At 63.1% G+C, this 25,542-nt stretch overlaps 1 long non-coding RNA gene across 1 annotated transcript; it reads right to left on the reverse strand.

Moving 5' to 3' along the window:
• Window positions 1-6: 6 nt before the first annotated feature.
• On the reverse strand, window positions 7-25,533 carry LOC119104150 (uncharacterized). The gene is made up of 4 exons (XR_005094877.1): window positions 25,509-25,533; window positions 10,883-10,963; window positions 5,746-5,892; window positions 7-92 (listed from the first exon to the last, which is right to left on the reverse strand). It is a non-coding gene; the product is annotated as an uncharacterized LOC119104150 (long non-coding RNA).
• Between the last annotated feature and the right edge of the window lie 9 nt (window positions 25,534-25,542).

The raw sequence follows: 25,542 nt of genomic DNA on the forward strand, positions 1-25,542 counted from the left end.
GGGGTGAGCCTGGGCAGCGTCAGCCGGTCGCGCTCGTCGCCGGACGGCTCGCCGCGCTCGCCGGGCGGCGTCAGCGGGTCGCAGCTGGCCGTCTGCAACAACCGAGGCGCCGCTTAGTACCAGGCTGGCCGGGCGGTGGCGGCCCGAGGCGACCGGCGGGCCCGGAACACGACACGGCCGCGACCAAACCAGCCACACATACATACACTCGGGCCAATCGAAAGCTTCTTTGAAAAAATGTGCGGTCGCCACATAACATGCCATACCAGATATCATCGCCATCCATGGTATACTGTATGCGTATCGCTACACAGTAGTAATAGATTAACAGCAGGCATTCGCCGCTACAATGGACAAACCAGCCAACTGCGTAACGAGGTGAAACTCTGCGGGGTGCGCCAGCTGCTCGAATATGAAGAAATTGTCCTTTCTGCATCTCACATGCACAGCACTTCTCTGGGGTTTCCATCGGGTTTCCGCGTCACGGCACATCTTGTTTACAGGTTTGCCAGCATTGGTATAGCCGCAATACTGTTTTGTTTCAAAATACAGTCCTATTACTGCGAGTTATCAGGATTCCTCTGGAAGTGTTCATGAAGAGCAAACTACTACTACCCCGAGCTGGGGCCAGGTGGACACAACCCTCAAGGCACGTATGCATTATGCTACCTGCAATCTACAGCCGGTCGTGAATGTTATTGTCCGCAGCAGCTGGTGAACGCTAGTGTTCGCAGCAGCTGGTGTGCACAAAGATAAATTTGCCACCTGTTACGCCATTGAAAGACCGTCGAGTTTGTGCATGGTGCTGAAAGAAAGGTGCTGGTGTTGGAAAAGCTTTTTAACCTTGCAGCTCTTGCAAAAGGGCACCGCAAAACATGATTACTACTTTCCTACCATACCTTTTCCCTGTCCTTCGATCGGACCGTCACCCTGCACTCCCACCGGCACTTAGCAGGCCATGCAGGCGCCGCGTGACCGACTGAGCACATCGCCGAGCGCCGTCTGCCAGTTTCATCAGAGCGCCGTCATGGCAGGCCTCGGACGAGCCGTCCCGATTTCTCATCTCCACTGTCCGACGTGACTGAAATCTGGCGGTCGGCGCGCGCGGCCAGTTGGCGGCGGAGCGCGGCTCGTGCCGGCGCACACCGTACCGGCGCCGCTCGTCCGGCGCCAATCACGGCGCCCCGCCGCGCCATTAGCCGGCGCGATGAGCAGCGGCACCGGTGACCTCTGTCGGCCGGGCCGATCATGCCGGGACGGCTGAGACGCACACCGGCCGGCCCGCGCCCGTGCGTCAGAACACTGGGTCATCAGCCGGCCGGCGCCGGCACGGACCGGGACCCTGCGCTGCTCGAGACGGAGCGGAGCGACCCTGCGCACGTCCCGACAGCTGCTCTGTAACTCGGCCGGGGGAGGGGGCAGAGCTATCGTACACAGCCGGTGGCCGGGCGGGTGGATTGCAGCGTTCATGCCCCAACGTGCGCCACGCTCGCCACTTCAGGCGGCGCTACTGGCTCAGGAGCGTCCCGCTCTGGTCAGGACTCGCACCGGGCCCTGATCAGGTCAGCGGTCGCCGGGGCTTCCCGCGCGGGGTCAGGAGCCGCCCCCTCCCAACCTCCGGTTAGGACTCGCTCCGGGCCCTGATCAGGTCAGCGGCCGCCGGGGCCTCCTACGCAGGGTCAGGGGCCACCGCTTCCCCAGCGGCGCGTCTGGGTTGACCGGTGCCGTGGCCAGGCCATCAGCATCAGCCCGCTGCCACACCGCCGTCTGCCACATCCACAGCCGGCCGGGCCGCTTTGCTCGCGGAAACCCCAGACAGGCGAACGGCATACGGCCGACGACCTCATAGGAAAAACTAGTTTGGAAGCTTTGGATGACGTTAATGGAAAGTTAAAGATGGCATAAATATATTTTCTGCAACGCAAATAGCCACCCCCACACCACTGTGATCGCTGAGGCAGGTGCCCGGGAGAGGGAAATCCACTCAGAAGCTGCCCTTATCCGGGGGCGCAAAAAGCCGACTAATCTCAGTTCCGTGCCAGCATACGCCCACTGTTCGCGTCGGTTGCGTGCCGTCAGTTTAGACAACAGTCAACGCAACGCGATATGTTTATCGCCTTTATCCGCACCAATGATTTACCTCTGAGACCTTGGCTTTACGGCCCAGCACGCTGCAGTCTACGACAGGGACAAGAAACATCCTCCCTGTCGTGCCTGTCTCCACGACAATATTTATGGCGATCCGTTTCGAAGAAAAACAACGCGTTTCCCTGCCACTGCCAGTGTCAACGCAGCTATGGCGACTGTGGCTTGGCGACATCGCAAGCGCGCACTCACGCCATGCACCAGCCGCATCAGACCGCCCCGAGGTCTGGCGTAAACAAAGCCTACACCTCACGAGCTCAAACCTCGCCTCCAAGACGGCGGCAGCAGCAGCGCCTTAAATCGCTCCAGCTGAGTCATACTCCACGGTTCGCGTCCACCGCCGCCCGGCGCCGAACACGGGGTCATTTGCCGGACCGTCGCCAGCTTGTAGCCCACCTGTCGGCCACCTGACCGCCAGCGCGCCGCGCGGAAGGGGTGACGAGGCATCGGCCGGCCGGTCCTCGTCACGGCGCGCCGGACACTGCGTCACGTGACTGATCGGTGGGGGCGGGGCACTGGCCGGCAGCGGCGGCTCTGCGCCAGATGGGCAGCTCAGACACAACGCCGGGCTAAAACGCCGCCGAGCATTCAGCTACTGACGAGTCTGGGAGTGTGACGTCACACCTCTCAGAGCGCCCGGCGACCCTGCCGCCCGTCTCACCGACAGGAAATGACGTCACCCAACTGATGCAAGCATGTATGGGGGTACGTCGGTAAAAATGCAAACCCTTTCCCGGGCTGCACACTCTGGCTGACAGCGGCCCCGACGGGGTTTCCAGCCGCCTCCTGCTCCCACCACTCCGACCTCGCGTCCGCAGGAACAATGCGCAGCGCCACGAGTCGGCAGCTTTCACGAGACGCGCCGGGTGCCGTCACGGGGCAGGCGCGCCGCCGGCCGTGGCCGTGCGTCACGACCTCGCCCGGCCGCCCGGCCGACACCGCCGCCCGGCCCGGCCCAGCGGTTTCTACACCGGCCGCGCCAGTGATAAGGACCCTTTCGCGGGCTGTTTTTGAGGATGCGGCGCACTGCCAGGCGCCCTGCGCAGCACGTGCGCAACCTGTTTGCTGGATCTTTGAAGGTCAACACGCACCTTGCAGGGCTTTGATTTGTGCGATATACGTACTCTCGCGTCAGCGTTACTGCAAAATGAAAAAGGGCATTGCCCAAGCACTGCACTCAAGAATGGAGGGCAGAAACCCAAGGCGCATAAGACGGAGTAAGATATATAAATCAATAGCACTAACCTGGCCAGCAAGATCAGGTAACCTTTAACAAAAAACGCAACTTGACGCCAAAAAAGAAGAAATCGACAGAAGCTCAAGGCCTTTCTTGCTTCCATCACGGTAAACGGACACTCACAACGGGAAAACTGTGGCTCGCTCCGTTCTGCCGGATCTGTCGTACCGTTGGAAACGACGGCACCAATCAGAGCCCGACCAATGCGTGTCTGAGGGCGGATCTGAAACCTACCGAACGCTCCTGTTTTTGCCACCGTTTTTCCGTCGCCACTGGTCAATTCCAGGGCATGCATCAGACACACACAATAAAAATGACCATAAAATGTGATCCGAACCAGGTAAAAAGCTTTGATGCAACCCTCGAATTCAAGCTCTCCACAGCTCTGACACGCCTTTCACTACCGGCTGGCTATCATGTGCCAACCCTGCACGCGCAGCGCGCCCGCCGCATCCGACACCACGAAAACACGGGCCGCCCCGCCACAAAAAGGGCGCGCGTCGCGGCCGCTGGAGCGGCCGGAAGCCCGTGCTGACGGGCGGCAGGGGGTCGCCGGCACCGCACCGGACGCGGCCCGGGGTCAGAGTCCCGCCGGCGGTGTGTGGGGCTCGCCGGCGGCGCTGCACGCCGAGGTCAGGTGAGGCCCCGACGAGTTCACATGGGACGGGTCACCTTCACAGGACACGTGAGGCTAGCAAGCGCGGCGGAGACGCCGGTCAGGCCGAGCAGCGCCAGCGGCTCCGGCTCCAGCCCCGGCCCCGGCCCCGGCGCCGGACCAGTCCCCGGCCAGCTCATGGTCAGGTGGCCGCCGCCGCCGGCACCCTCACGACACCGACCGTATGCGGGCCGACACGGCACGGGCCGGCCGTGCGTCAGGGAGAGACGGAGAGAGAGAGAGAGAGAGAGAGCGGCGACGGGAGGCGACTCACCTGCTCCGACCGGCCGCTGCTCGGGACAGCACCACCGACTAGTCTCGCCAGCCCAGCGCCGATCAGCCGGAGCACCTACCGATGCTGCCGGCGACGCGGCCGTCTCCGAGCTCACAGGGCACCGAGCACGCACTGGCGGCAGCCCCGCCGGACCGAGCCGGGCTGGACCGCGGCGTGACTCGGCGCAGTGGGCGGGCCCGCCGCTTCCGTCGCCGGCGCGTGATTTCCGTCTCGGCACCACCGAATCAGCCCGGCCTGGTTCCGGGACCGGGCGGTTCAGCGAACCAGCCTGCATGAATCAGCTCGGAGGCAGGCGCCACCGGAGACAGGCGATCCGTGCAAGACGGCGGCTCCCAGCGCGGCTGTCGCGCTGGGGCCGCTCAACCGCCCACCGGCCCGGCGCGAGCGCGCTCCGGTCCAGCGGCGGCGCCTGACCAGCTGGCGGGCGACCTCGCTCCCGAAAGCCAGCACCGGCGCGGGGCGGGCGAGGGGCGCACGAGGCGCGCCAGACCGACGGTCCGCAGACGGCCGCTGCGTGCGGAGCAGCGCGCTGAACGTCCCTGGCGGCGGCGCTGCTGCCCCCTCAGGTCACGTGCGGCCGGCGGCGGCGCGGGGCGGCGCCGCTGGCGTGCCCGGCGCCGCTGCAGCCGCCGCCCAAGGCCCCGATTGGAATCGCCGCCGGCCGGGCCGCCGCGTCGCCCCAAACAGGGCCGTGACGTCACGACACCGGTGGGCAGCGGCGCCGGCGGCCGCACGCCGCGCCGAATGCCGGCACGACAGCGGCGGCGACCTTGATTTCACCGGCGCCCGGTCAGTCGGCCGACCCGATCGGCCGGCCGGCCAGGCAGCGCGCCTCCGAGCGCCGAGAATCCACTCTCGGCCGAGAACGGCGGCCGAGCCGTGGCTGGCGCGCCGTCGGGAGCGGAGGGAAGCGGTCCCCGCCGACCGCCGAGTTACGCCGGCCCGCAGAATGGCCTCGATGTGACGCGAGTGCCGCGCATTCTCGTCGTTAGGATCCGACGCATACTTCTAATTCCTACCCAGAACGTGGGAGTACCGGCACACTTAACGGGTATACCTGTTACCCTCATCCATTCACGGCTCCCATACTGACTTTTCTGAGGTAGTCAATTACAACACCAATCGAGCGCTAACGACATATTGGGGCTATCAGAGCTGTCGTTGTGCGCAGCTGCGGCCGAGTCGCTGACACTGGTGCGAGGCCCCGCCATTCTTTGGCGCAGCTGGACCTGAGTCGCCGCTGCTGCTAGTGTAAGCTGTTCGCAAGTCTTCAGTTCGGTTCCGGATCGGCCCGCGATCAGCACTGGCGCACGGCTGCTACAGACAGGGACACGGGTCGCTACCGACAGGGACACAAGCCGATACCAACAGGGACACGGGCCGCTACAGACAGGGACACAGACCGCTACTGACCTTGAGCGGGGTGGAGCTAGCCTGCACGTCGTCGTCGATGATCGGCGCGGCCGACCATCGCTTGCTGGCGTCGCCGCGGCTGGCCGGCGGCGGGAACTGGGGCAGCGGGCAGATCTGGTTCAGGGCCGGCTCACTGCCCCGCCGTACCTGCGGCGACACGGGGCCGGTCAGCGGCGGTCAGACCGGCCGCGGCGGCCGACGAGAGCGGTCAGCTGTGGACACGCCCGGCACAACGGCAGCGAAAGATGGCCAGTTCTGTGACAGACGGTCGCAGGTGGTCACACACACGACAGATCGCGTGTGTCGGGGACAGGTACAGTAACACATGTTTGTGCCGGGAGCAGGGGCTATTGCGGGCAAAGCTCACCGAATCACAGGATCGGCCCAGGGCGGGCACAGACGGCCACCGCGTCCGTCAAACAGGTAACAAGTAACACTGTGTCAGGCGGTAACAACGGACATCACATGGTCACACCCTACGACAGCCGACATGATCGACCACCATGAAGAAACCAGCGCGATCAGATCGGCCAGTGGTGGCGATACGGTTCGACAGCCCGGCCGTAGACGGCTGAGTCAGGCTGACTAGGCCCAGCGCCCGGCGGCCGGCGTCGGGCGTACCGCTTTCCCTGCCCTCGCCACCCCCCCCCCCCCCCGCAAACACTGGAGTCGGGCCGCAGGCAGGCCCCCCTCGTGTCTCGGCACGCGCCAGGCCGCATCCGTGTCAGCCAGCGGCCGGCGTCGGGCCACGGGCAAAGGGGCCTTCCCTGTCTCACCTCCGCAAACACTGGAGTCGGGCCGTAGGTAGGCCCCCCCCCTCGTGTCTCGGCACAGGCCGGACAGTAGCCGTATTAGCCGGAAGGGCCTCTGACCAAGGAAAGGAGTCGGGCTCGCTCGTCTTCTCCCGAGCGGACGGCAGACGCGCCCCTCACACGTGGGCACAACACTGGACTTAACTGATACATGGGCGATATCGGCGGCCGACCTTTCAGCACTGCTTCGATCCAAACGGAAGTGGGTGGGGGGTCACACATTGTTGCTGAGGTTTGATTCTTATTTCACAAGGCTGAAATCTGGCTCGTTGCTAGCTGGCCACCCACATATACACAAGAACCCCAATCGGTTGAAAGGTTAGCAGGATCCCCGGCCCAGCCGTGGTCACGTCCAACAGTCGAGAGCCAACCACCCTGAACCAGTGGCAGACGCTGCAGCAGACAACTGAGCTTGGCTGCTCCCGGAGCAAACTTCAGCACACGGTGCCCATGACCGGAGTACTGGGGAGCTTAAATAAGCCATCGGGAGTTGGAGGAAGCTGCAAATAGCATCGACAAGCATGACGAACGTTGGGAGACCTCCTGCAAGCCAGTGAGCAGCGGCCGGTTACGTAGGCGTCTCTGCCTGCGCCAACGCCCGATGGGTTACGACGCTGGCGTTGATCAAATGCAGGCCCCAACCACATGGGAGCTCTAACCATATTCGATGGCTACTATGAGGAATACTGAACCGTCCCAGCACGCGGCATCTCCCATCGATTTAATCCCATCCCGCCTCTGCTTATCGGCACAAAACTTGATGAGATCTTCCCATGAACCCGGTACTTGGCTAAGCGGCACGCCCCGGACCGTAAATCTGTGAAGTGCACCCGGCTGCGACCGCTGCCTGCCGAAGCGGCATTTTTCCCATGGCACAGCGTGACTCATCGGCATCAGAACTGATGGCGTGGCCAGAACTGAGCCCAGCTCACGAGTTCTCACTGCACCGCTGATGTCACGTGGTTATGACGTCACGCTGAGTCTCACTAGCAGACCACTTGGAGACACAAGGGGCATATTTGCGTCACCGCCATACAGGTGGGCCCACGCCTCGGCTGAGCCCCGACCCGTCACACGAAGCGTGAGGCTTTACCACCGCGTGGCCCCGTCACGCAGGCGGGTCCCCGTCTCGGCTGAGCCCCGACCCGTCACACGAAGCGTGAGGCCTTACCACCGCGTGGCCCCGTCACGCAGGCGGGTCCCCGTCTCGGCTGAACCCTGAACCGTCACACAGGGCGCGAGGCTTTCCCGCCACGCGGTCCCGTCACGCAGGAAGGTCCTCGCCCGGCTGAGCCCCGACTTGCCACATGGGGTGCCAGGGCGACCTACCGCCGCGCGGTCCCGTCATGCAGGCGGGTCCCCGCCTCGGCTGAACCCCGACCCGCCACACGAAATGCGAGGCCTTACCGCCGCGCGGCCGGTCTATCCTTACGAAGCCTGAGCCGGGAATGTCGTGCTGACAGCACGCATACGGTCCAGTCAAAAATCGCACACCAGGCCAATCAGCCCCACTTATCAACGAATGGAAGCACGTTTTTTGACGCTAGAGGAAGAGCAGACGCAGGAAAATGGTGTGGAAAATTCACATCAGTGGAACATGCACATTTATCTTTCGGTGAGCCTACCATTGATTCCAAATGACATTCTCGTAGAATTTAAGCTACGAATAGGTGTTACCATTCGAAACAAGTAGATGCCCTAGTTTCTAAAGCGACATGTTGCGCAAGACTTGGTACCTGCAATCATTTATCTGGGGCTGTTGTCACGAAACATTAGAAAAAGTGCACATGAATCTAGAGATTGATATGAATTTTACACACCAAGCCCCAAGACGGTATGGAGTTCTCCACACTAATCCCATACAAAGCGTTCGGCATGCACGCGTAACTCTGCATTTCCAACCTGCAGCAACTACAGCGCATGCCGGCTTCCAAACATTCGCCAAGAAAGCATCGTCACGTCTGAACTCTAACAAGGAAATATTGATAGCAGGTGGCGCCCAGCCGGTGCCAGCAATGTAAAGTTTGCAGGCTACCCGCCTCAGCAAAGCTTCGGTGACACTGATTACATAACTTCGGCTTGCTGGAAGGAACTCACCCGCCGCAACTTATCACGAAAATCGATGGCGTGGATGCAGTTACGGCCCGGTGGCATTTGCTTTGTTGGCCAACATGCGGTATTCGTCCGAGCTTTCTCACCCACGACACCTGTCCTAACAAGCATCAACAGACACAAGATCCCGACACACACACGGCTGCGCGTTGGACGGCGGCCGCCTGCCTCAACAAGGGCACAATCAGCCCAGATCGGAGCGTCCGGACTATGCGCGTCACGCGAAGCGCCCGTCTTTGCCCCGACACAGCGCGGCTCTGTAGATGCTGGAGAATGCCAGGCGATACCCAGACAAGCACTACAGTTAGTGTCAACGTCGGCCGCGGGTCACGTGGGGACCACCGGAACAACGCGATAGCTGAGAACGACCCGAGCAAGAGGTGAGGGGGTTTAGTCGATCTCGAGAGCTTCCCAGTTCCTGCAGACAATGCCGGCCTCCCTAGTACGAACTCAGCGGAGAACGTGCAACTACGCCTCCACACCGGAACCCCGCGAACGCGACCCACTTCAGAGACAGGGCCTGTAAACAAGGGTGATTACCAGTGAAAAATGTACCGTCAGGCCGCCGCATTCTCGGTGAGTTCTTGTTTCGCTCCATCGGACACAATCCCTGAACGCCATCATTAGTTCTCCTTGTGATCGCCAGATGGCAAATAGGCTGTCACGGCCTTCTTTAGCAGCGTCAACCCGCCAGACGGCCACCTGCAGACGTGGCGGAAAAGGCAGCACGTGGACCAGTGCACCTCCGCAGGTGCTTTGATTGTTTTGCCTTCAGCTTGCCACGAAAATACCCGCCGCGTTGTGACTTTGCATTCTGGAAGCCGAAGCCATTCACACCGGGGAACTGAATGAAGACGGGTTCGCAACACAGCGGTCTATTTTACCACTGCCAATGACTGCCAATGACACCCACAGCCCATAAAGTCTCACGAGCGGGCCCAGCAGCGGCCCAAGCTCCAGCAACAGGAGCACGACCTTGACCCGCGCCGGCTGCCGACGGCGCTCATAACAGCGTACCACTTAGCTCGGCCGGCGGACCGCAGACGGTCACGATCGGCTCTAACACCCGCGCCCAACCGAGCCTGTCCTCGCTGCCGCGCCGGGCGCGGCGTGCTCCAGCGGGCCGCCGCTGCCCGGCCGGCGGACCGCAGACGGTCAGGACCGGCTCTAGTACCCGCGCCCGACCGAACCTGTCCTCGCTGCCGCGCCGGGCGCGGCGTGCTCCAGCGGGCCGCCGCTGCCCAGCCGGCGGACCGCAGACGGTCAGGACCGGCTCTAACACCCGCGCCCGATCGGGCCCGTCCTCGCTGCCGCGCCGGGCGCGGCGTGCTCCAGCGGGCCGCCTCTGCCCGGGCCGGCCGAGAGCGCCGGCCGCAGCCGCGTGACCGGCACGCTGAAGGTGCGGTCTGCGGTCGGCCGGCGCGCAGGACCGGCTGTGTTTTATCAGCAGAGGTTACGACCGGACAGTCACGTCCCACAGCTGAAATACAGGCAGAAGCTCGCAGGGGAGGTCTAACAGACTTGAAGAAGGCAGTGAACCATGAATGGACCAGTTCGAAATGGAGTATGGTATCTTCAGAATAACGGTGATATGCTATACGCTAGTGAAGGCGTTTTAAATCGGCAATCTTTCTTTTGCCAAGGACCAATTGTCCGGTTCAACCAAACAGAAAACTATTCCATTCGCACTGCCTTTCTATCCCATTTAATTTTTCTACCAGATTATCTGTGCATAAGTCGACCACAGGAACTAGAACCAGACGAGCACAGCTCGCCGCTAGGATAGCGCTTTCTAAATTTGTTGACGGGAAGGCAAGACTTTCCTCGTATGCAGTTCTTTCCTAAGCTGTCGGGCTTTACCGGCGGCTTTTCTAGGTAATTTTAGCTCCATATATGTGTGTGAGGCGGGGGGGGGGGGGGAGGAGGCAAGAATGCGGACGCCCCAAGTGACGTAAAGCTCCATTCATGTTCACCGTCACCAAAATGCCCGGGTTTCACCCAAGCCCCCCCCCCCCCCCGGCTCAGCTCCCCAGGAAGCAACGAATCAGTCACCTCACCCATCTGGGGTAAGCACGTATGCTCCTGCTCCAGCCAACACCCCTTCCCTCAGCTCCCCAAGAGGCGACGAATCAGCCGTCTCGCCCACCTGGAGTAAGCAAGTGTGCCCTTGCTCCAGCCCCCCCAGAAGGCCACGAACCGGCCGCCTCACCCACCTGGAGTGAGCACGTGTGCTCCTGCTCGCCGGTGACCTCGATGTCGACCCGCGAGAACGGCTGGAACTTGTGGTCGCCATTCTGCAACAGACCACACCCGTCAGAAGCCTGGCTGGGGAGTACACTCAACGCACGCGGGCGCCGGCTGCGTGTTCAAACAGATCGGAGAGCTGTCCTCGGCACGAGCGTTTCAGCGGGCCTCACGTCACGTTCAGCTGATCGCGCACGAGCGCCGCTGGCACAAACGCGCCGCAGACGTGCCTAAATCATTCAGCATCTAGAACAGCGCCGTCGTTAGCACGTGAGCGACATGCGGCCGCCTGCTGCCTTCGGCCGATCAGACAGTAGCAAGGTCGGCCTGTAAGTGTCAGCCGAGCTGCACATGAGAACTGTCGCCGCCAATACCGGAACGATACGGATACGGCATTAGTTTTAGATGAGAGACGGGGTGAGGGTGGGGGGGGGGGGGAACTGAAAAAATAACCGGCCGGCCCCTCCTGCCAACCACTCAGCGTACCGGCGAGCCGACTGCATGCGCGGCTGATCGCGCAGCTGCCGTAACGCCGACGGAACATCAGTCGCTCTTCTGTCCCGTGCAGACGTCTGCCGACTGCCATTGACCCCGCTGCTGCGCCGCTGCGCCGAACCTTGTGCGTTGGTACACCATCGCCGGGTCTGTGCGGACCGCGGGGCTCGGCAAACTGCACAGACCAATGGACGCGCTCAGCCGAGTTCAGCTCAGCTGCGCAGAGTTCGGCGCCCAGCCGCACACATCGGCCGCCGCGCCGCTGGCCATTCCATCAGGCCACTCCCTCGACGGCTTTTTCGCTAGTCCGAGTCAACGATCGGCTCGGCCGGCGAAAAACGCGGCGGTGGGAAGGCACGGCACCGGAGGTGCGGCCTGGGAGCGCGCCGAGCGGCCGCCTTGCCTCCCGAGAGGACCGCCACCATGCGACCATCCCCACCGGCCATGCAGCGAGAGAGCCGTCACCCTCGCGCCCGCCTCTGCCGTCACAGCCGCCCGCCGCAGGCCTCCGCCGGCCTCACCACCTCCACCGGTCGCCGTCGCCCGGCCGGCCGTTCTTTAATAGCCGCCACACGGCGCCGGCGTGATGGATGGCGGCGGGCGTCGCCGCCTCAGACGGTCGCGCGCGGCACCGGGCCGCCGCGCCGCGCCGCGCCGGTCCCGGTGGCACGAGGACGGCCGCCGCACCGGTCCCGACGGCACGAGGACGGCCGCCGCACCGGTCCCGACGGCACGAGGACGGCCGCCGCGCCGGTCCCGGTGGCACGAGGACGGCCGCCGCGCCGGTCCTGCCGCTGCCCTGACCTCGCGCGGACGCGAGCGGCAGCGGCTGGCGAGAGGTCCGGCCGCCGCCGCGCCGCCCGAAGTGACGCACTGTCGCCGCGATCTGAGAACACCGACCGCTGTTTCCAGCCATTTGGAGACCGGCTCTCGCAAACTTCTCTGCCTGCCCACTCCGATTTCACGCCGCTGGTTTTACGCGCCCCTGGCTAAGTGCGGCCAATGACTCTGGTCCGGCACCTCTGGCACGTGGGAGAGCTTAACCACAACACAGGCTGCTATGGTGCCACATTCAGCAAGGTGACCCTGACCCTGGAAATCTCAGGTAAACGGTACACTCACTGAAATGTTCCGCTGCTAATGACCTGACATGGAACTACGACATCAGATGCACAGATTATACTTTCAACGAATTACTCGATCAAAAGAACAACCAGACCAGTCCACCTTCGCTCAATGGTCTTAGCAATTCAGTAAATGCAGGGACATCAAACAGCCCGCATTTATCTTGACTGACGGGTGAATGGGAACAGTATGTGTGCATTCTAAGGCAAAATGTATCCCACTGACAAGATACATTCATCCTGATCTGAAGCCGACAGGCTCTTCATCGGCTCAACAAAAGCCACATTAGCAGAGCGTAGCCTTCCGCCCGCCGTCGTCCGCGTTGTGACGCGTCACACCGCAGCTGCGACGTCACGGGCCGCGTCACGCTCTCTAGCGCCACGCTCTCGTTATCTGGCAGCGGCCGGCTCACGCGGTCCGGAGACGCCGCCATACCCCAGAGGCGGCCGATCGCCGGCCGCGGCCCCGTGTCGCAACAGGCCGGCGTCCACGAGCGGCGAGGAGTGGCCGGGGCTGCCGGGCTCGGCGCCGCCGCCCGCCACACCGCGACGGGCGCCAACGTGCGCCGAGACCGGACGAGCGGGCCATTGTGGCGGTGACACCCGCCAACTGGCCCGTCGGCAGGCCCGTCAGGAGCGGCGCGGTCATCGCGGCCAGTCCATGGGACCAGCAGGCTACTGTGGCGGTGAATCCCGTCGACTGACCCGTCGGCGAGCCCGTCAGGAGCGGCGCGGTCATCGCGGCCAGTCCACCCGGCCAACAGTAACGAGGTTAATAGCCGGGCGAACTTGAACTGGAACAGGTTTTTGTCATCGACGGAAAAAAACATGGCCCCAAAGCTTGACGACAGCGACAGTGCATACGTGAACGGACATGGTAATAAAACACACCGGGTCCAGCGGGCGAGATTGCGCCGTCACTCTCTCAGGCGCATGGCTGGGGATTGGAAACTACACGTCCAAGGGCTGCTATTCTTGGCAGCTTAAGCCTCGAGAATGGAAAGGCTCTCTCTCTCTCAAGCTAATAAGAAGGTCAACCGCGTCCTCAGCGGGCGCCATGTCTTTCCAGCCACGTCCTCAGCGGGCGCCGTGTCCAGCCACGTCCTCAGCGGGCGCCGTGTCTATTCAGCCACGTCCTCAGCGGGCGCCGTGTCTATTCAGCCCGCACGCGTGTCAGACGCTCCGTGCTCCTTAGCAGCCGGCAATGTGACGAGATGAGGTTGCATGTCGCGCAAACGAGAAGCCGCGGGATTCAATTGCATATTTTTCTGCACGTCTTCCGAGAGTAATTAACGTCCCAGTCATGCCGGAGAGCGAAAGCAAATTGCTGCTATTAACCACGGCCGTAAAGCCGCATGGCAGCAATAGCCGGGTGCTGCCGGGCATGAAAACGGTCGAAACTATGCGCAGTCCAAGGGCCAATTCAAGGTATCTGCCGACGGGGATCAAGCCAGGCAATCGGCTCTCCTCGATGCGCACGCCAGTTGAATTTTGATTAGCCCATGTGCAATGCTACCTAAACATTGCATGTAAAATCTGGCTACGCATGATGCAGAAACCGTTGGCAGACAACGGAATGTGTCAAAGAAAAGGTCATGACTATCTCTGCCCAAATCAGGCTCAACAACCCTCGAGAGAGCCCTCCGAGTCAAGGGCACCTGCATGTGACACGACGCGACACCTGCATCTATCACTGCGCTCCAGCTCCGTCCACGTCCCGACCGGTTCACCTCAGGACTCCCGAATGTCCAGCAGCACGTGCGAGCGAGCCGGGACTCGTGTGTGACCCCTGCCAACGTGGGCGCCCTCCGGCAGCACGTGCGAGCGAGCCAGGACTCGTGTGTGACCCCTGCCAGCGCGGGCACCCTCCAGCAGCACGTGCGAGCGAGCCGGGACCCGTGTGTGACCCCTGCCACCGTGGGCGCCCTCCAGCAGCACGTGCGAGAGAGCCGGAATCCACGTGTGACCTCTGCTACCGCGGCGCCCTCCGGCAGATGCGCGGCGGCGCCGGGACCTGTGTGATCTCTGCTACCGATAATGCGACCACTGGCGGCGATAGGCCGGTCGGAGGAGCAGGCCGCACCATTCATCACCGTTCGCCTGCCGCTGGAACGAGGCCGCGGCCTGTCATCGGCCCGCGCCCCACCTGGCAGCCTGGGACGGCCTGGGCTGACGCTGAGGCTGAGGCTGAGACTGAGGCTGAGGCTGAGGCTGAGGATGGGGCTGGGTTGAAGCTAAAGCTAAGATTCTAAGTGACGTCACGTAGATTAGAACATTATTGGTGCGCTGCGAATACACCCTCAGAGCAGCCGGCGCAACGGGACATCGCGGTAATTGATTGAGGCACGGATCTCGTCCGGGAGGGAGGGGGGGGGGGGGGGCGTCGCGAGCGCGGGCCGTCGGCTACTGACAACGCGGTTAACGTCTGCCCGAAATGGATGTCGTCCGTTATCCTCCATAACAGATGAAAGATCGACGTGCGGCGAAAGGTGTCTGGCCATTAGCGCTTGACAGCTGTAGGACCACAGACAAACCCGGGCGACAGTGCCACAAAAACAAAGACAAAACAGAAGGCGAATATGCGGTGGTCGTCCACTTCTTCACACAACGGCCTCTACTTCTTCAGCCCAGCAGGTACACAGTGCATCATCAGCAATACGAGCAGCCGAAGATAGACTTAACGACCCCACTTTCAAAACATGACAGGACAGCCACGTGAAAACCTGCACCGTGCTAAATGACACGAGTCCTGGCCGCAAAAAAACCGGGCAGGTAAAACGAGGGGTCCAGTTGAGGCATGCAGTGTGAATTTATTACAAGTTTCACCAGTGTCCAGTCAGCGTCCGACCCAGACCGGCTGGAAGTCCAGACCAGTGCCCGATCCAGACCGGCTGGAAGTCCAGACCAGCGCCCGACCCAGGCCGGCTGGAAGTCCAGACAAGCGCCCGATCCAGACCGGCTGGAAGTCCAGACCAGCGCCCGATCCAGACCGGCTGACAGCCCTGACCAGCGCCCGATCCAGGCCGGCTAGAAGTCCAGACCAGCCCCCGATCCAGACCAACTGGCAGCCCCACGCGCCCGATCCAGACCGGCTGGTAGTCCAGACGACAGGAGACCGAGAATCTGACGCCACTGTCCAGAATGACGCCATGCTGGCCTCTCGTTGATCCCAAGACAGGACTTGGCGGCGCCAAGGATTAGGTAGAGCGGAACACAAGGTCACGACCCGACTCCCCCCTCCCCCCTGGAACCGCGGGTCCGGCGCACGGGACAGCCGCGCAGACAGACGTCCGCCGCGGCCAGCCACGTGTCTGCTGATCCGCCCAGCCAAACACGACACGACGTCACGGCAAGCCAGCGACACCGGCAGCCACGGCGCCGAACATTCCCACGTCCGTCTCAGGACCGCGAAATCCGCGCCGTCGCGCTGCCGAATCAGCCGCACAGCGCTGACATTCCGTGTCATCCGCCGTCACACGGCACCCCGCAGAAGCCCGTCACACCCGGACCGTGCGACCGGGGTCACTGGCGGCCAATGCCTCTCGCGGACAGCGCCGCTCGCCTGATTGAAACAGCCCTTGCCCGTTAAGGCACGCGCCGAGAGCCGCCCATAATTTAGTCAAAACAATTACACCGCGGCTAATAAATAACTCTGGAAGGCGACCAGCGACGAGCGGTGAAGCGGAGTGCGCCATCACCATCAGCCGTCGACAGGAGGCGAGACAACGCCCCAGATGGGCGTGGCTCGCGCAGCGCTGACGCCCGCACCGCCCCGCGGCTTTACACCGGCCGCCGCCGCGCCTCCAATCGGCGTCCCCTCGGTCACCGCTCTAATCGTAGCGGACGCCAAGCACAGTCGAAGGCTTGTTCACAGTGCAAAACACCGTGAAAATGGGCCGGAGCGACGACGCACGAACGGGCGCAACTAGACGGGAATATCATTGTCTCTGCTCCCGAATACTGATGGTTTGCGAGGCTCGGCTGTGCTAGGGCCGCCCACATGGAATGACATTCATTTAAACTGCTCGGTATTTGAATGGCATCTTCCAAGGGCACATGAGCTCATGGCTTTCATTCGGGCTCATTCAAGGTCTCACTTCTCAGCCAAACGTATTTGCATTTGGTGCGCAATGATTCCAGGTCTCCACCCCGTCATCCGCTCGACCGAGGCCCGGGGCAGCGTTTACAAATGAGGCTCCCGCAATCACCTTCACAGCTCACTGAAAGCAGCAGCGGCTCGTCTGGCGCTCTGAGGAACCCTGAGGCGCCGGCTGGGCTTCTGCGTCAGGTCGCCCTCGACCCCGGCCTCTTCATCTTCGGCTGTCGCCCGCGGACGGCCCCGCCAATCAGTCCGACCTCGGCCTGACTTCAAACGGCCGCCGCCCGGAAGTGACCCCTTCCGGCCACACTGCGCGGCGTGCGAGAGCCGTCGCGGCGGCGGGCTGGCACCAAAGAAACGGCGACGTCACCACCAGCAAGAAGAGTCGCAGCGCGCGGCCGCCGCGCTCCGGCTGTCGCCGACAACGCCGACGGCGCAGACGTGGCTTCCTCGGAGGCGACCGCCGATTAACGCGGCACCAGAGCACTGGGGAGTCCGGCCGCAGCGCCGAGGAGTCCGGACGTACAGCCGGGGAGCCTGGCCGCAGCGCCGGGGAGTCCGGACGCGGCGCCGGGGAGTCCAGACGCGGCGTCGAGGAGTCCGGCCGCAGCGCCGGGGAGTCCGGCCGCAGCGCCGTGGAGTCCGGCCACAGCGTCGAGGAGTCCGGACGCAGCGCCGTGGAGTCCGGCCGTAGCGCTGGGGAGTCCGGCCGCAGCGCTGGGGAGTCCAGACGCAGTGCCTTGCGCAACCGTCGCCGCGTCGCCGTCACTCGACTCCGCTGCGCCACAGACGGCCGCTCGGCCGGCAGTCAGCTGGCTGACGCGTGACTGGCGACATGCGACGCTAAATAGCTGCGCACGAGCAGGACGCGGGCGGCGCCCCGCCGGCTGGCACGCGTCGCGGGCCGTGTTTGTTCGGTGGCGGCAGGCTCGGCGCAGCGGGAGGCAGGTGCCGCACACACGCCCGTCACGTGCACCGTCAAGTGGCGTTTCTCCGCGCGCAGGGCCCGCCGTCAGCACGCGCCAGAGGCGTTCGCCCGAAATCATGCCGCTGGGAGGGCTGGTGGTCGGAAAGCAGCCGTTCCTCCGGCCCGGCCGACAGAGACCTGGGTAGCAGCCGCTCCCCCGGCCCCACCGACAGAGGGTCGCTTAACAGCGATCACCCTCCCCCCCCCCCACTCCCCGCGGCGGCGAAGCCGAAGGCTGACTGCCCTGTCGGCTGCGTTGACGTTTGAGCCGGCAAAATGTACCGTATCGGCGACATACCGTCGAGGGCTGTCGTGGGAGCCGGCGGTGCAGCTTACGACCGCGCGGCGCGCAGCGGTCAGAGCCGCTGGCCCGTCAACGGCCGCTCCCACACGAATCCGGCAGCTGCGCCGGGCCGCTGTCACGCCGCCTCCAGATGGCCCGCGGCTACCGCACCGACTCCCGGCGCGGCCCGTCAGGCAGCCGGGCGTCCTGACCACTCCTGATGTCCACAACAGGACTGGTGGACGTCACCTCCGTGGTCACTTCCGAGCGGCTGGGAGCAGCTCCTGGCCACTCGTGGAGTTCACACCACGACTGGCAGGCTTCTCCGTGCGTCTCCGAGCGACTGCTGCCCCAGAGGGGCTGCCGAAAGTGACCGCCTCGGGAGCTTTGGAGAGCTTTGGAGAGCAACACACACGTGAACGAACACCCTATCACGGTCTCGCGGCTCGGAGTGGTAGAGGGGGGGGGGGGGGGGCTGGTACCTGACGGCTCGGTTAAGGCTGACCAGGCCACGTCGGCCCGGCCGGGTAGCGCCTCATCCAGCAATGAAGTCCTCGCCCAGGCGGCCCGCTCGCAGCCGTAGACAGCAAAAACGGCGCTGGCACACCGAAATGCGTGTGAACTTTATATCACGCGCGTGACTCCGGAGACCCCACTGGCTTAAGATAACACCCACGAACTGAGCGCCTCGTCCAACGTCCGCACATCCAAGGAGTCGCGCATTTGTCTCATGACAAACTAACGGCAACGCCGCCGACGTTCCACGAAGTGGAGCTCGCCGTGTAGCTCTGCGCACCACATTTTACGTTGCACGCCGCTGAGGCTGCGGAGGTCGGTATGCAGATTACCGCATGACCTCTGCCATACTGCAGAGCGCGTAGGAGATAACAGGTACCCACGTCTGGCCAGCGCACCCACCGGCCTCAGCGAGATAACTGTAGTCGGGTTTCTCTCGCGCAAGCAAAAACATCTGCTCGATTTTTATCGTCGAGCGCGACACCGTGCCATTTCACCCTCGGCTTTCACCCAGATTCGGAGCATGATGCACACGCTACAGACCGCACGATACTGAAGAATCAAACCACAACTACAGCTAGAAGGCTCAAGTGTCTCCCCCCCCCCCCCGCAAACGCCCGAAAAACGAACAGAACTTGACCGATCGTGGTCACCCAGCGTAGCCGCGACCCTGCTGACACGTGGCCCCGTCACGACGACCCCAGCGCGGTCACGTGACAGGCGCCGGCGCGCCGCTGTCAGCCGTGCCATTGGGGCTTTTACGACGCACTCAGCTGCTGAGGCTATATGGTGTCGCTGCTTCTCACCCTGGCAGGAAGGGCGGGCACCGCAGGGAATCGAACCCCGCGGTGCCCGCTGTCGGCCGGTGCTCCAGTTAATCCACGCTCACGGACCGACCGGCCGCCGGAGGGTCCGACCTTGCAGGCCGCTGCGGCACGGCTCCACACGCTCTGGCTCCCACGGGCCGTGAACTCAGTCCGTGGTTGAAGGTCCGTGAACTCAGCAGACGGCAGCCGGCGCAGCCGGCGGCGGCGCTCTCACCGGTACGCTGCTCCTCCGCAGGCCCGTACCAGCCACTTCACCCAACATCAACAGCGAGGCTACGAACATCCTTTGTAACGAAGCAGAGCACCGCTCCCACATGACATCAGCATGAGACGTGTTACAAGCGCGCGCAGCCAGCACCGCCGCGCCCATTTCACCCGCCTCTCCGACGCGCGCCCGCAGGACCGGACGGCGCGCGCGAGCGCCTCACGTCTCCGTCCGCCCCCTCGAGAGCCGGCCGCCTGGCTGCGGCTGGAAAGCGTGCACGGTCGCGCGCGCCGGGACAAAACCGGCGAAGACCGGCCGACTGCCCTTCGGCCGCTGGTTGGCCTCGGCGACCCGTGACGACCGATCGTGTGACACGTGATGGTCTTATCGCGTCAACAACTCGCTGACATATTACACGGAATGCTGGGGAGGGGACCGTCCGGGCATTCGTCCTTCCACCTATCGCCTGCCGTCCGCTAGCCAGGTTATCGCGAGCGAAACACCCAACGCCATCGACGGAGACGAAGCGTGCACGTGCAACCGCACCGCCAACGCAGAACATCCCCATGATCCCATTTCACAGGCACCCGTCTACACCCTGGATATTGCCCTTAAACGGCAGCATTGCATACACACCCCAGTAATGCCCTCTCCCAGCAGCGTTGCTACAGGGTCCATGTTCCAGCACACATTACATGTTCCAGCACACATTACATGTTCAAGTACGCATTACTGTTCCAGTACGCATTACATCCAGCACACATTACATGTTCCAGTACGATTACATGTTCCGGAACACATTACATGTTCCAGAACACATTACATGTTCCAGTAACGCATTACATGTTCCAGCACACATTACATGTACATGTTCCAGGTACGCAATTTACATGTTCCAGCACACATTACATGTTCCAGTACGCATGTACATGTTCCAGAACACATTACATGTTCCAGAACACACTACATGTTCCAGTACGCATTACATGTTCCAGTACGCATTACATGTTCCAGCACACATTACATGTTCCAGCACACATTACATGTTAAAGTACGCATTACATGTTCAGGCAGCGCCAGACTCGGCTGTACACGAAGACAAGCACCGTAACGCCAAGAAGCTCTCGTAATGTGTCCGCTAACGCCCCGGAGCGCGTCCCTGCACAACAGTCGGGATTTTCGCAGGTGCACGGGAGTCGTATGAAGTCCCCAACAGGACCGCAACTGGTCGACCTACCCATACATGGAGCGACCTCGCCAGCCGCAGTCCGCACAGCAGGAGCACTGCTGCCGTCGGCAGTATCTGTCGAGGCCGAGGTCATGTCGAGAGGTGTCACTTCTCCTCCCAAGCCATTGCAAGCTGCATTGCAAGCACATTATCGTGCCAATGTTTTCATTACCTGTTGGACAGTCTAGATATATCGACATCGGAAGGACTGGTGATGCAATCATCTTTTTCGACTGCACAACCATTTCAGAATTCGTATTTTTCTCGCATCCTGCCGCAGCCACAGTCGTGGCAGCCCATTACGAAATGGACGACCACATGGAGCCACAACATCATACAAGACAACACCGCTGTAAATGGTCGCACTCCGGACAGACCCAAAACAGAAACCCGCCATCCTCTACGTGGCGGGGGGGGGGGGGGGGAGAAAATGCATCCTGGCCGGATCAATACGTCAGCGTTATGCCGGTTATCAGGGGTATAATGGAGCCGCGACGGCGGAACAGTTGGGACCCGCAACGGCTGAAGGCGTGTCCGTCCGCGCAACCACAAGAATAGCCCCTTTTCCACCAGGGTAGTCTTTGTCACATCCGCCCATTTATCCGGGAAAGCAGCTGGCGCCACATGTAGCCGACCCTACCGCCAGACCCACGTCTGGTCCGCTTCCGCCCGGTCGGAGCCGGAGCCGGAGCCGGAGCTAGACTCGGAGCCGGAGCAGAGGCCAGAGTTACGGCCGGAGTCAGAGCCAGTCACAGCCGGAGTCAGAGCCAGAGCCAGAGCCAGAGCCGGAGCCGGAGCACAGCTTGAGCCGGAACGGGAGCAGAGGCCGGAGTTGGGACCGGAGTAAAAGCCGGAGTCGGAGCCAGAACCAGAGTCAGAGCCAGAGTCGGAGCTGGAGCTTGTCGCTGACGCTCATGGCCAGCCGCCGCCTCAGCTCGCGACTCGACACGGACCGTCACGCCTCCCACACCAGGCCGGACGCGGCGGTCAGCGCGGCTTTAGCGCCGCCGCCGCCGCCACCGCCGTGTCGGTGCACGGTCGAACAGCAGTCTATCCAATTTCGCATTGCGGAGTGCTTCCCGTTCTTTGCAAGTCGTTTTCACACCATCCGCTGGCCGCAGACGTCGCGGTGTCATCACAGACGGCCTCGTAACAGGTCAGTCGTGAGGCGCTGCAGCTGGCTTCTCCCGGCGGAATGTTCACTTTCACGCTCATGGCCCTCAGAACGGCATCGAAAAAATCGTTCTTTGCTACAGGTGCTGCCCACCGCGTCCTGGACTGCTCACGGTCGTAGGCTACCGCAGCCAGCCGCAGCCGTGCTGCTCGGGCTGGTGGGAGGCTACCGCAGCCCTGCTGCTCGGGCTGGTGAGTGGCTACCGCAGCCCTGCCGCTCAGGCTGGTGGGTGCCTATCGCAGCCAGCCGCAGCCGTGCTGCTCGGGCTGGTGGGTGCCTACCGCAGCCCTGCTGCTCGGGCTGGTGGGTGCCTACCGCAGCCCCGCCTCTCGGGCTGGTGGGTGGCTACCGCAGCCCTGCTGCTCGGGCTGGTGGGTGGCTACCGCAGCCAGCCGCAGCCGTGCTGTTCGGGCTGGTGGGTGCCTACCGCAGCCCCGATGCTCGGGCTGGTGGGTGGCTACCGCAGCCCTGCCGCTCAGGCTGGTGGGTGGCTACCGCAGCCCTGCTGCTCGGGCTGGTGGGTGGCTACCGCAGCCCTGCCGCTCAGGCTGGTAGGTGGCTACCGCAGCCCCGCTGCTCGGGCTGGCGCAGTCAGCCGCAGCCATGCTACTCGGGCTGGTAGGTGGCTACCGCAGCCCCGCTGCTCGGGCTGGTAGGTGGCTACCGCAGCCCCGCTGCTCGGGCTGGTGGGAGGCTGGCGCAGTCAGCCGCAGACGTGCTGCTCTGGCTGGTGGGAGGCTGGCGCGGTCAGCCGCAGCCGCGCTGCTCGGGCTGGTGGCACCCGACCGGTCCGTGGTGCCGCCCAGCGCGGAAGCCGTGCCACGGGAGCGGACGGTCGTCACGACCCAATCAGCTGGCGAGCACGAGCCGTGCAGCGTAGACTCACGAGCGACGAGTCAGCCGACAGTGGCAGGCAGAGGCGAGCAGCTCTCTACAAAGGCAGTCTGGCAGACAGCAAACCACAGAAGCGGGTCACCTGTCCATCACACGGCCGCGGGCGCTTCTGTGGGGCTGCCAGGGCGCGGGCGCCGTTCTCGGCCGGTCAGGGGCGGCGGGCGTGCCTCAGAGGAGCTCACGTCTGCCCGAGACTCAAGCCGCGGCCGCCAGCCTCTCCAGCACCAGTTATGGTCTGTCCAGCGGCCGGTCAACGGCGGAGCAGTCTCCCCGGGGACGGTCCGGAGCCCGGCCGGCCGCGGTGCTAAGACTGAGAGCGGCGAACCCCTGGGTCGCGTCACGGCTCGGCGGTCCGACGGCGCCGTCCGCCGCCGCAGCGCCGGCCCCCGCGCCCCGGACCGGACGCCGCCGCGCTACAGCAGCCGGGGATCGCTGGCCAGCCGAGAACGGCCGCCGCCTCACACGGCTATCAGGGAAGCCGGCCCGCACCCCCGGCCGCTCCCGACACCGTGTCGGCGGCGGCGCGCGCCTACCACTGGCCGTCAGTGGCGCGTCACTCACAGCCGGCTGCCGTGTCCAGCGCCGGGTGCCGCGGCGGTGTCCGCTGCACCGGCCCCAGGCAGGTCAGCTGGAGACGGGACGGCACACCCGGACCGGACCAGCGCCACGGTCCGCCGACTCCGCCCAACGCGCAACCACCGAGGAGAGGCGCAGAAGAGATTGGCGTCAACCAGCTCTGAGCCCGAAGGCTGCCAGCACTAGGTCGCTAACGCCGCCGCGGCCAGCGGCACGAATCCTACAATATTGAGACTTTCGGTGTCCGATGCATTCACAAAAAGTTCAATACTTGAACACGGCCAGCCGCGTGTGTAACATGACCGGGCATACCTGGCCACCGAGCCCGCCGTCCCCGTCCCGTACCCTCCACAGCACGCGCACCTGATCGGCCGACACCGCTCCCACAGCGCCGCGGCCACCTGACCTTGAACACGTGTCACGTGAGTATGATGACGCCGAGCGATGCGGCGGCGGCTGATCCGCCGTCACCGGCGCCGGCGCGGCCCGTGACGTCATTGGGCCGGTGGTACGGCACCGGCCCGGCCCGGCCCGGCTCGGCTCGGCTCTGCTCTGCTCGACCCGGCTCGGCCGGCCGGCCGGCACGTGCGGCGGCCGGTGCAGGGCACGGGGCGGAACGACCGTTGCAACGGCCGGCGCCAGTGGGGCGGCGCCGGCCGGCGTCCGGCCCCAACGGCCCGCCGCGGGTCGAACGGACCGCCGGCCGGCCAGGGCGCCCGACCTCGGCCACTGGGCACCGGGCGTCAGCCGTACTGGATCGCAAACAATTCAGGAGAGTTTGACACAACGGTTGGTATAGTTCCGCTTCATAAATTCCCAATTCCAACTAAATCAGTTCTCATGTCCGCCATAATGCACATGACAGCGGCACCGCGGTATGCTTACATATGCTATCTACCAATGTCTTTAATCGATCCCCCGACATGCAAGCCCACTGAAGACATTTCAGAGTCACGCAGTGAGGGGCCCGTGTTTGTCCTCGCGCTTCAGTGCCAGAACGGATGCGATTTCGAGACTCGGTGAGATTTCTCACTATCTGCCCATAGCACTCCTGTCTCAGCACGTCTGGAATGTGGTCAGTGAAAATGCTTCTACAATGAAAATCCTCAACACAAACCAACCAGTGGTTCTCATATCTAAGAACAATGCGCTTCAAGGCAACAGTCGGTCGAAGAAAGCCGACCGGTTTAGAGCAATATTGTCCTAAAATTAATCTTATCTTGGAGCAACAAGGGCTGATGTTCACTCGGGCGGCTCAGGCGTCAGCTGTACCATATGCTGGCACGTGCGCGGAGAAAAAGGAGCTCAGAAGCATGACGGTCCTCAAGGCTGCTCGGCAGTACACAAACTTATAAAATCAACCTTTGTGTTACAATCACGTCGCCCATCCGCCAAAACAGGCCCACCGGTTAGGACAATTTCCTGTGCACTTCTAAATTGAGTATGACAACCATTATTTTGCGGAAAAAGACACGCATTCTAAATACAGTTGTCATTTTTGGTGGCCAACGGCCGGCACTTTCCTGCCCAAGAGAGCCTTGGCACGACATGTGCGATGCTCCCTGTCGCCACAGCACAACGTATGCTCGACGTCTGACCTTCAGAACTGGCCCGTCGCTGCTAGTTGGGGCCTTGCAGTGCGCAGCGGTCTTTTGTGGCTGCCAAAAAAACTTCCGTGCGCTTGGTATTTTGCGAAGACATATTTTCCCTCACACTTTTCAGAGGCAAGGCTCGAAAAAATCCAGTCTTGCAAGTCAGCACCCTGCCCAAACTACTAAGCGGTAACGACATACATCAATGCATAGACAACGCGCCTCATCAACAGGCTTGACGAACGCATGTCAGGCTCAGGCTTGGGGGCCCCCTTCATAGCGGAGTATTCATGGGTGGACCTGCACCGGTAGACACTATGCCGCATTCAGTCCATCCGTCTCAGTTCCACCATGGCTGATACCGCAATAGTCAATCGAACATCTACCCCTTGATGAAGAACCGGACCGCCGGCACAAAGCCCGAACTCAGGGCAACACGACGCAAGTGCCGTCCCACTCGCCAGCCCCATGTCCTCCAGCCGGCACCCCCCCCCCCCCCCTCCCCCGCCCACTGGTGACGGTCACCAGGATCCAGGAGCTACAGCGGCGCTGCGCTTCGCAGCGGGCCCGCCGCTGCCCGCTGCCGGCGGCGGCTGGGCGCGCCGCCCAACTCACCTGGACGGGGCTGCGCGTGCCGTCCCGAGCTGGC

The sequence above is a fragment of the Pollicipes pollicipes genome, unplaced genomic scaffold (genome assembly GCF_011947565.3).
Source record: "Pollicipes pollicipes isolate AB1234 unplaced genomic scaffold, Ppol_2.1 Scaffold_5909;HRSCAF=7009_pilon_pilon_pilon, whole genome shotgun sequence".
Taxonomy (NCBI): Eukaryota; Metazoa; Arthropoda; class Thecostraca; order Pollicipedomorpha; family Pollicipedidae; genus Pollicipes; species Pollicipes pollicipes.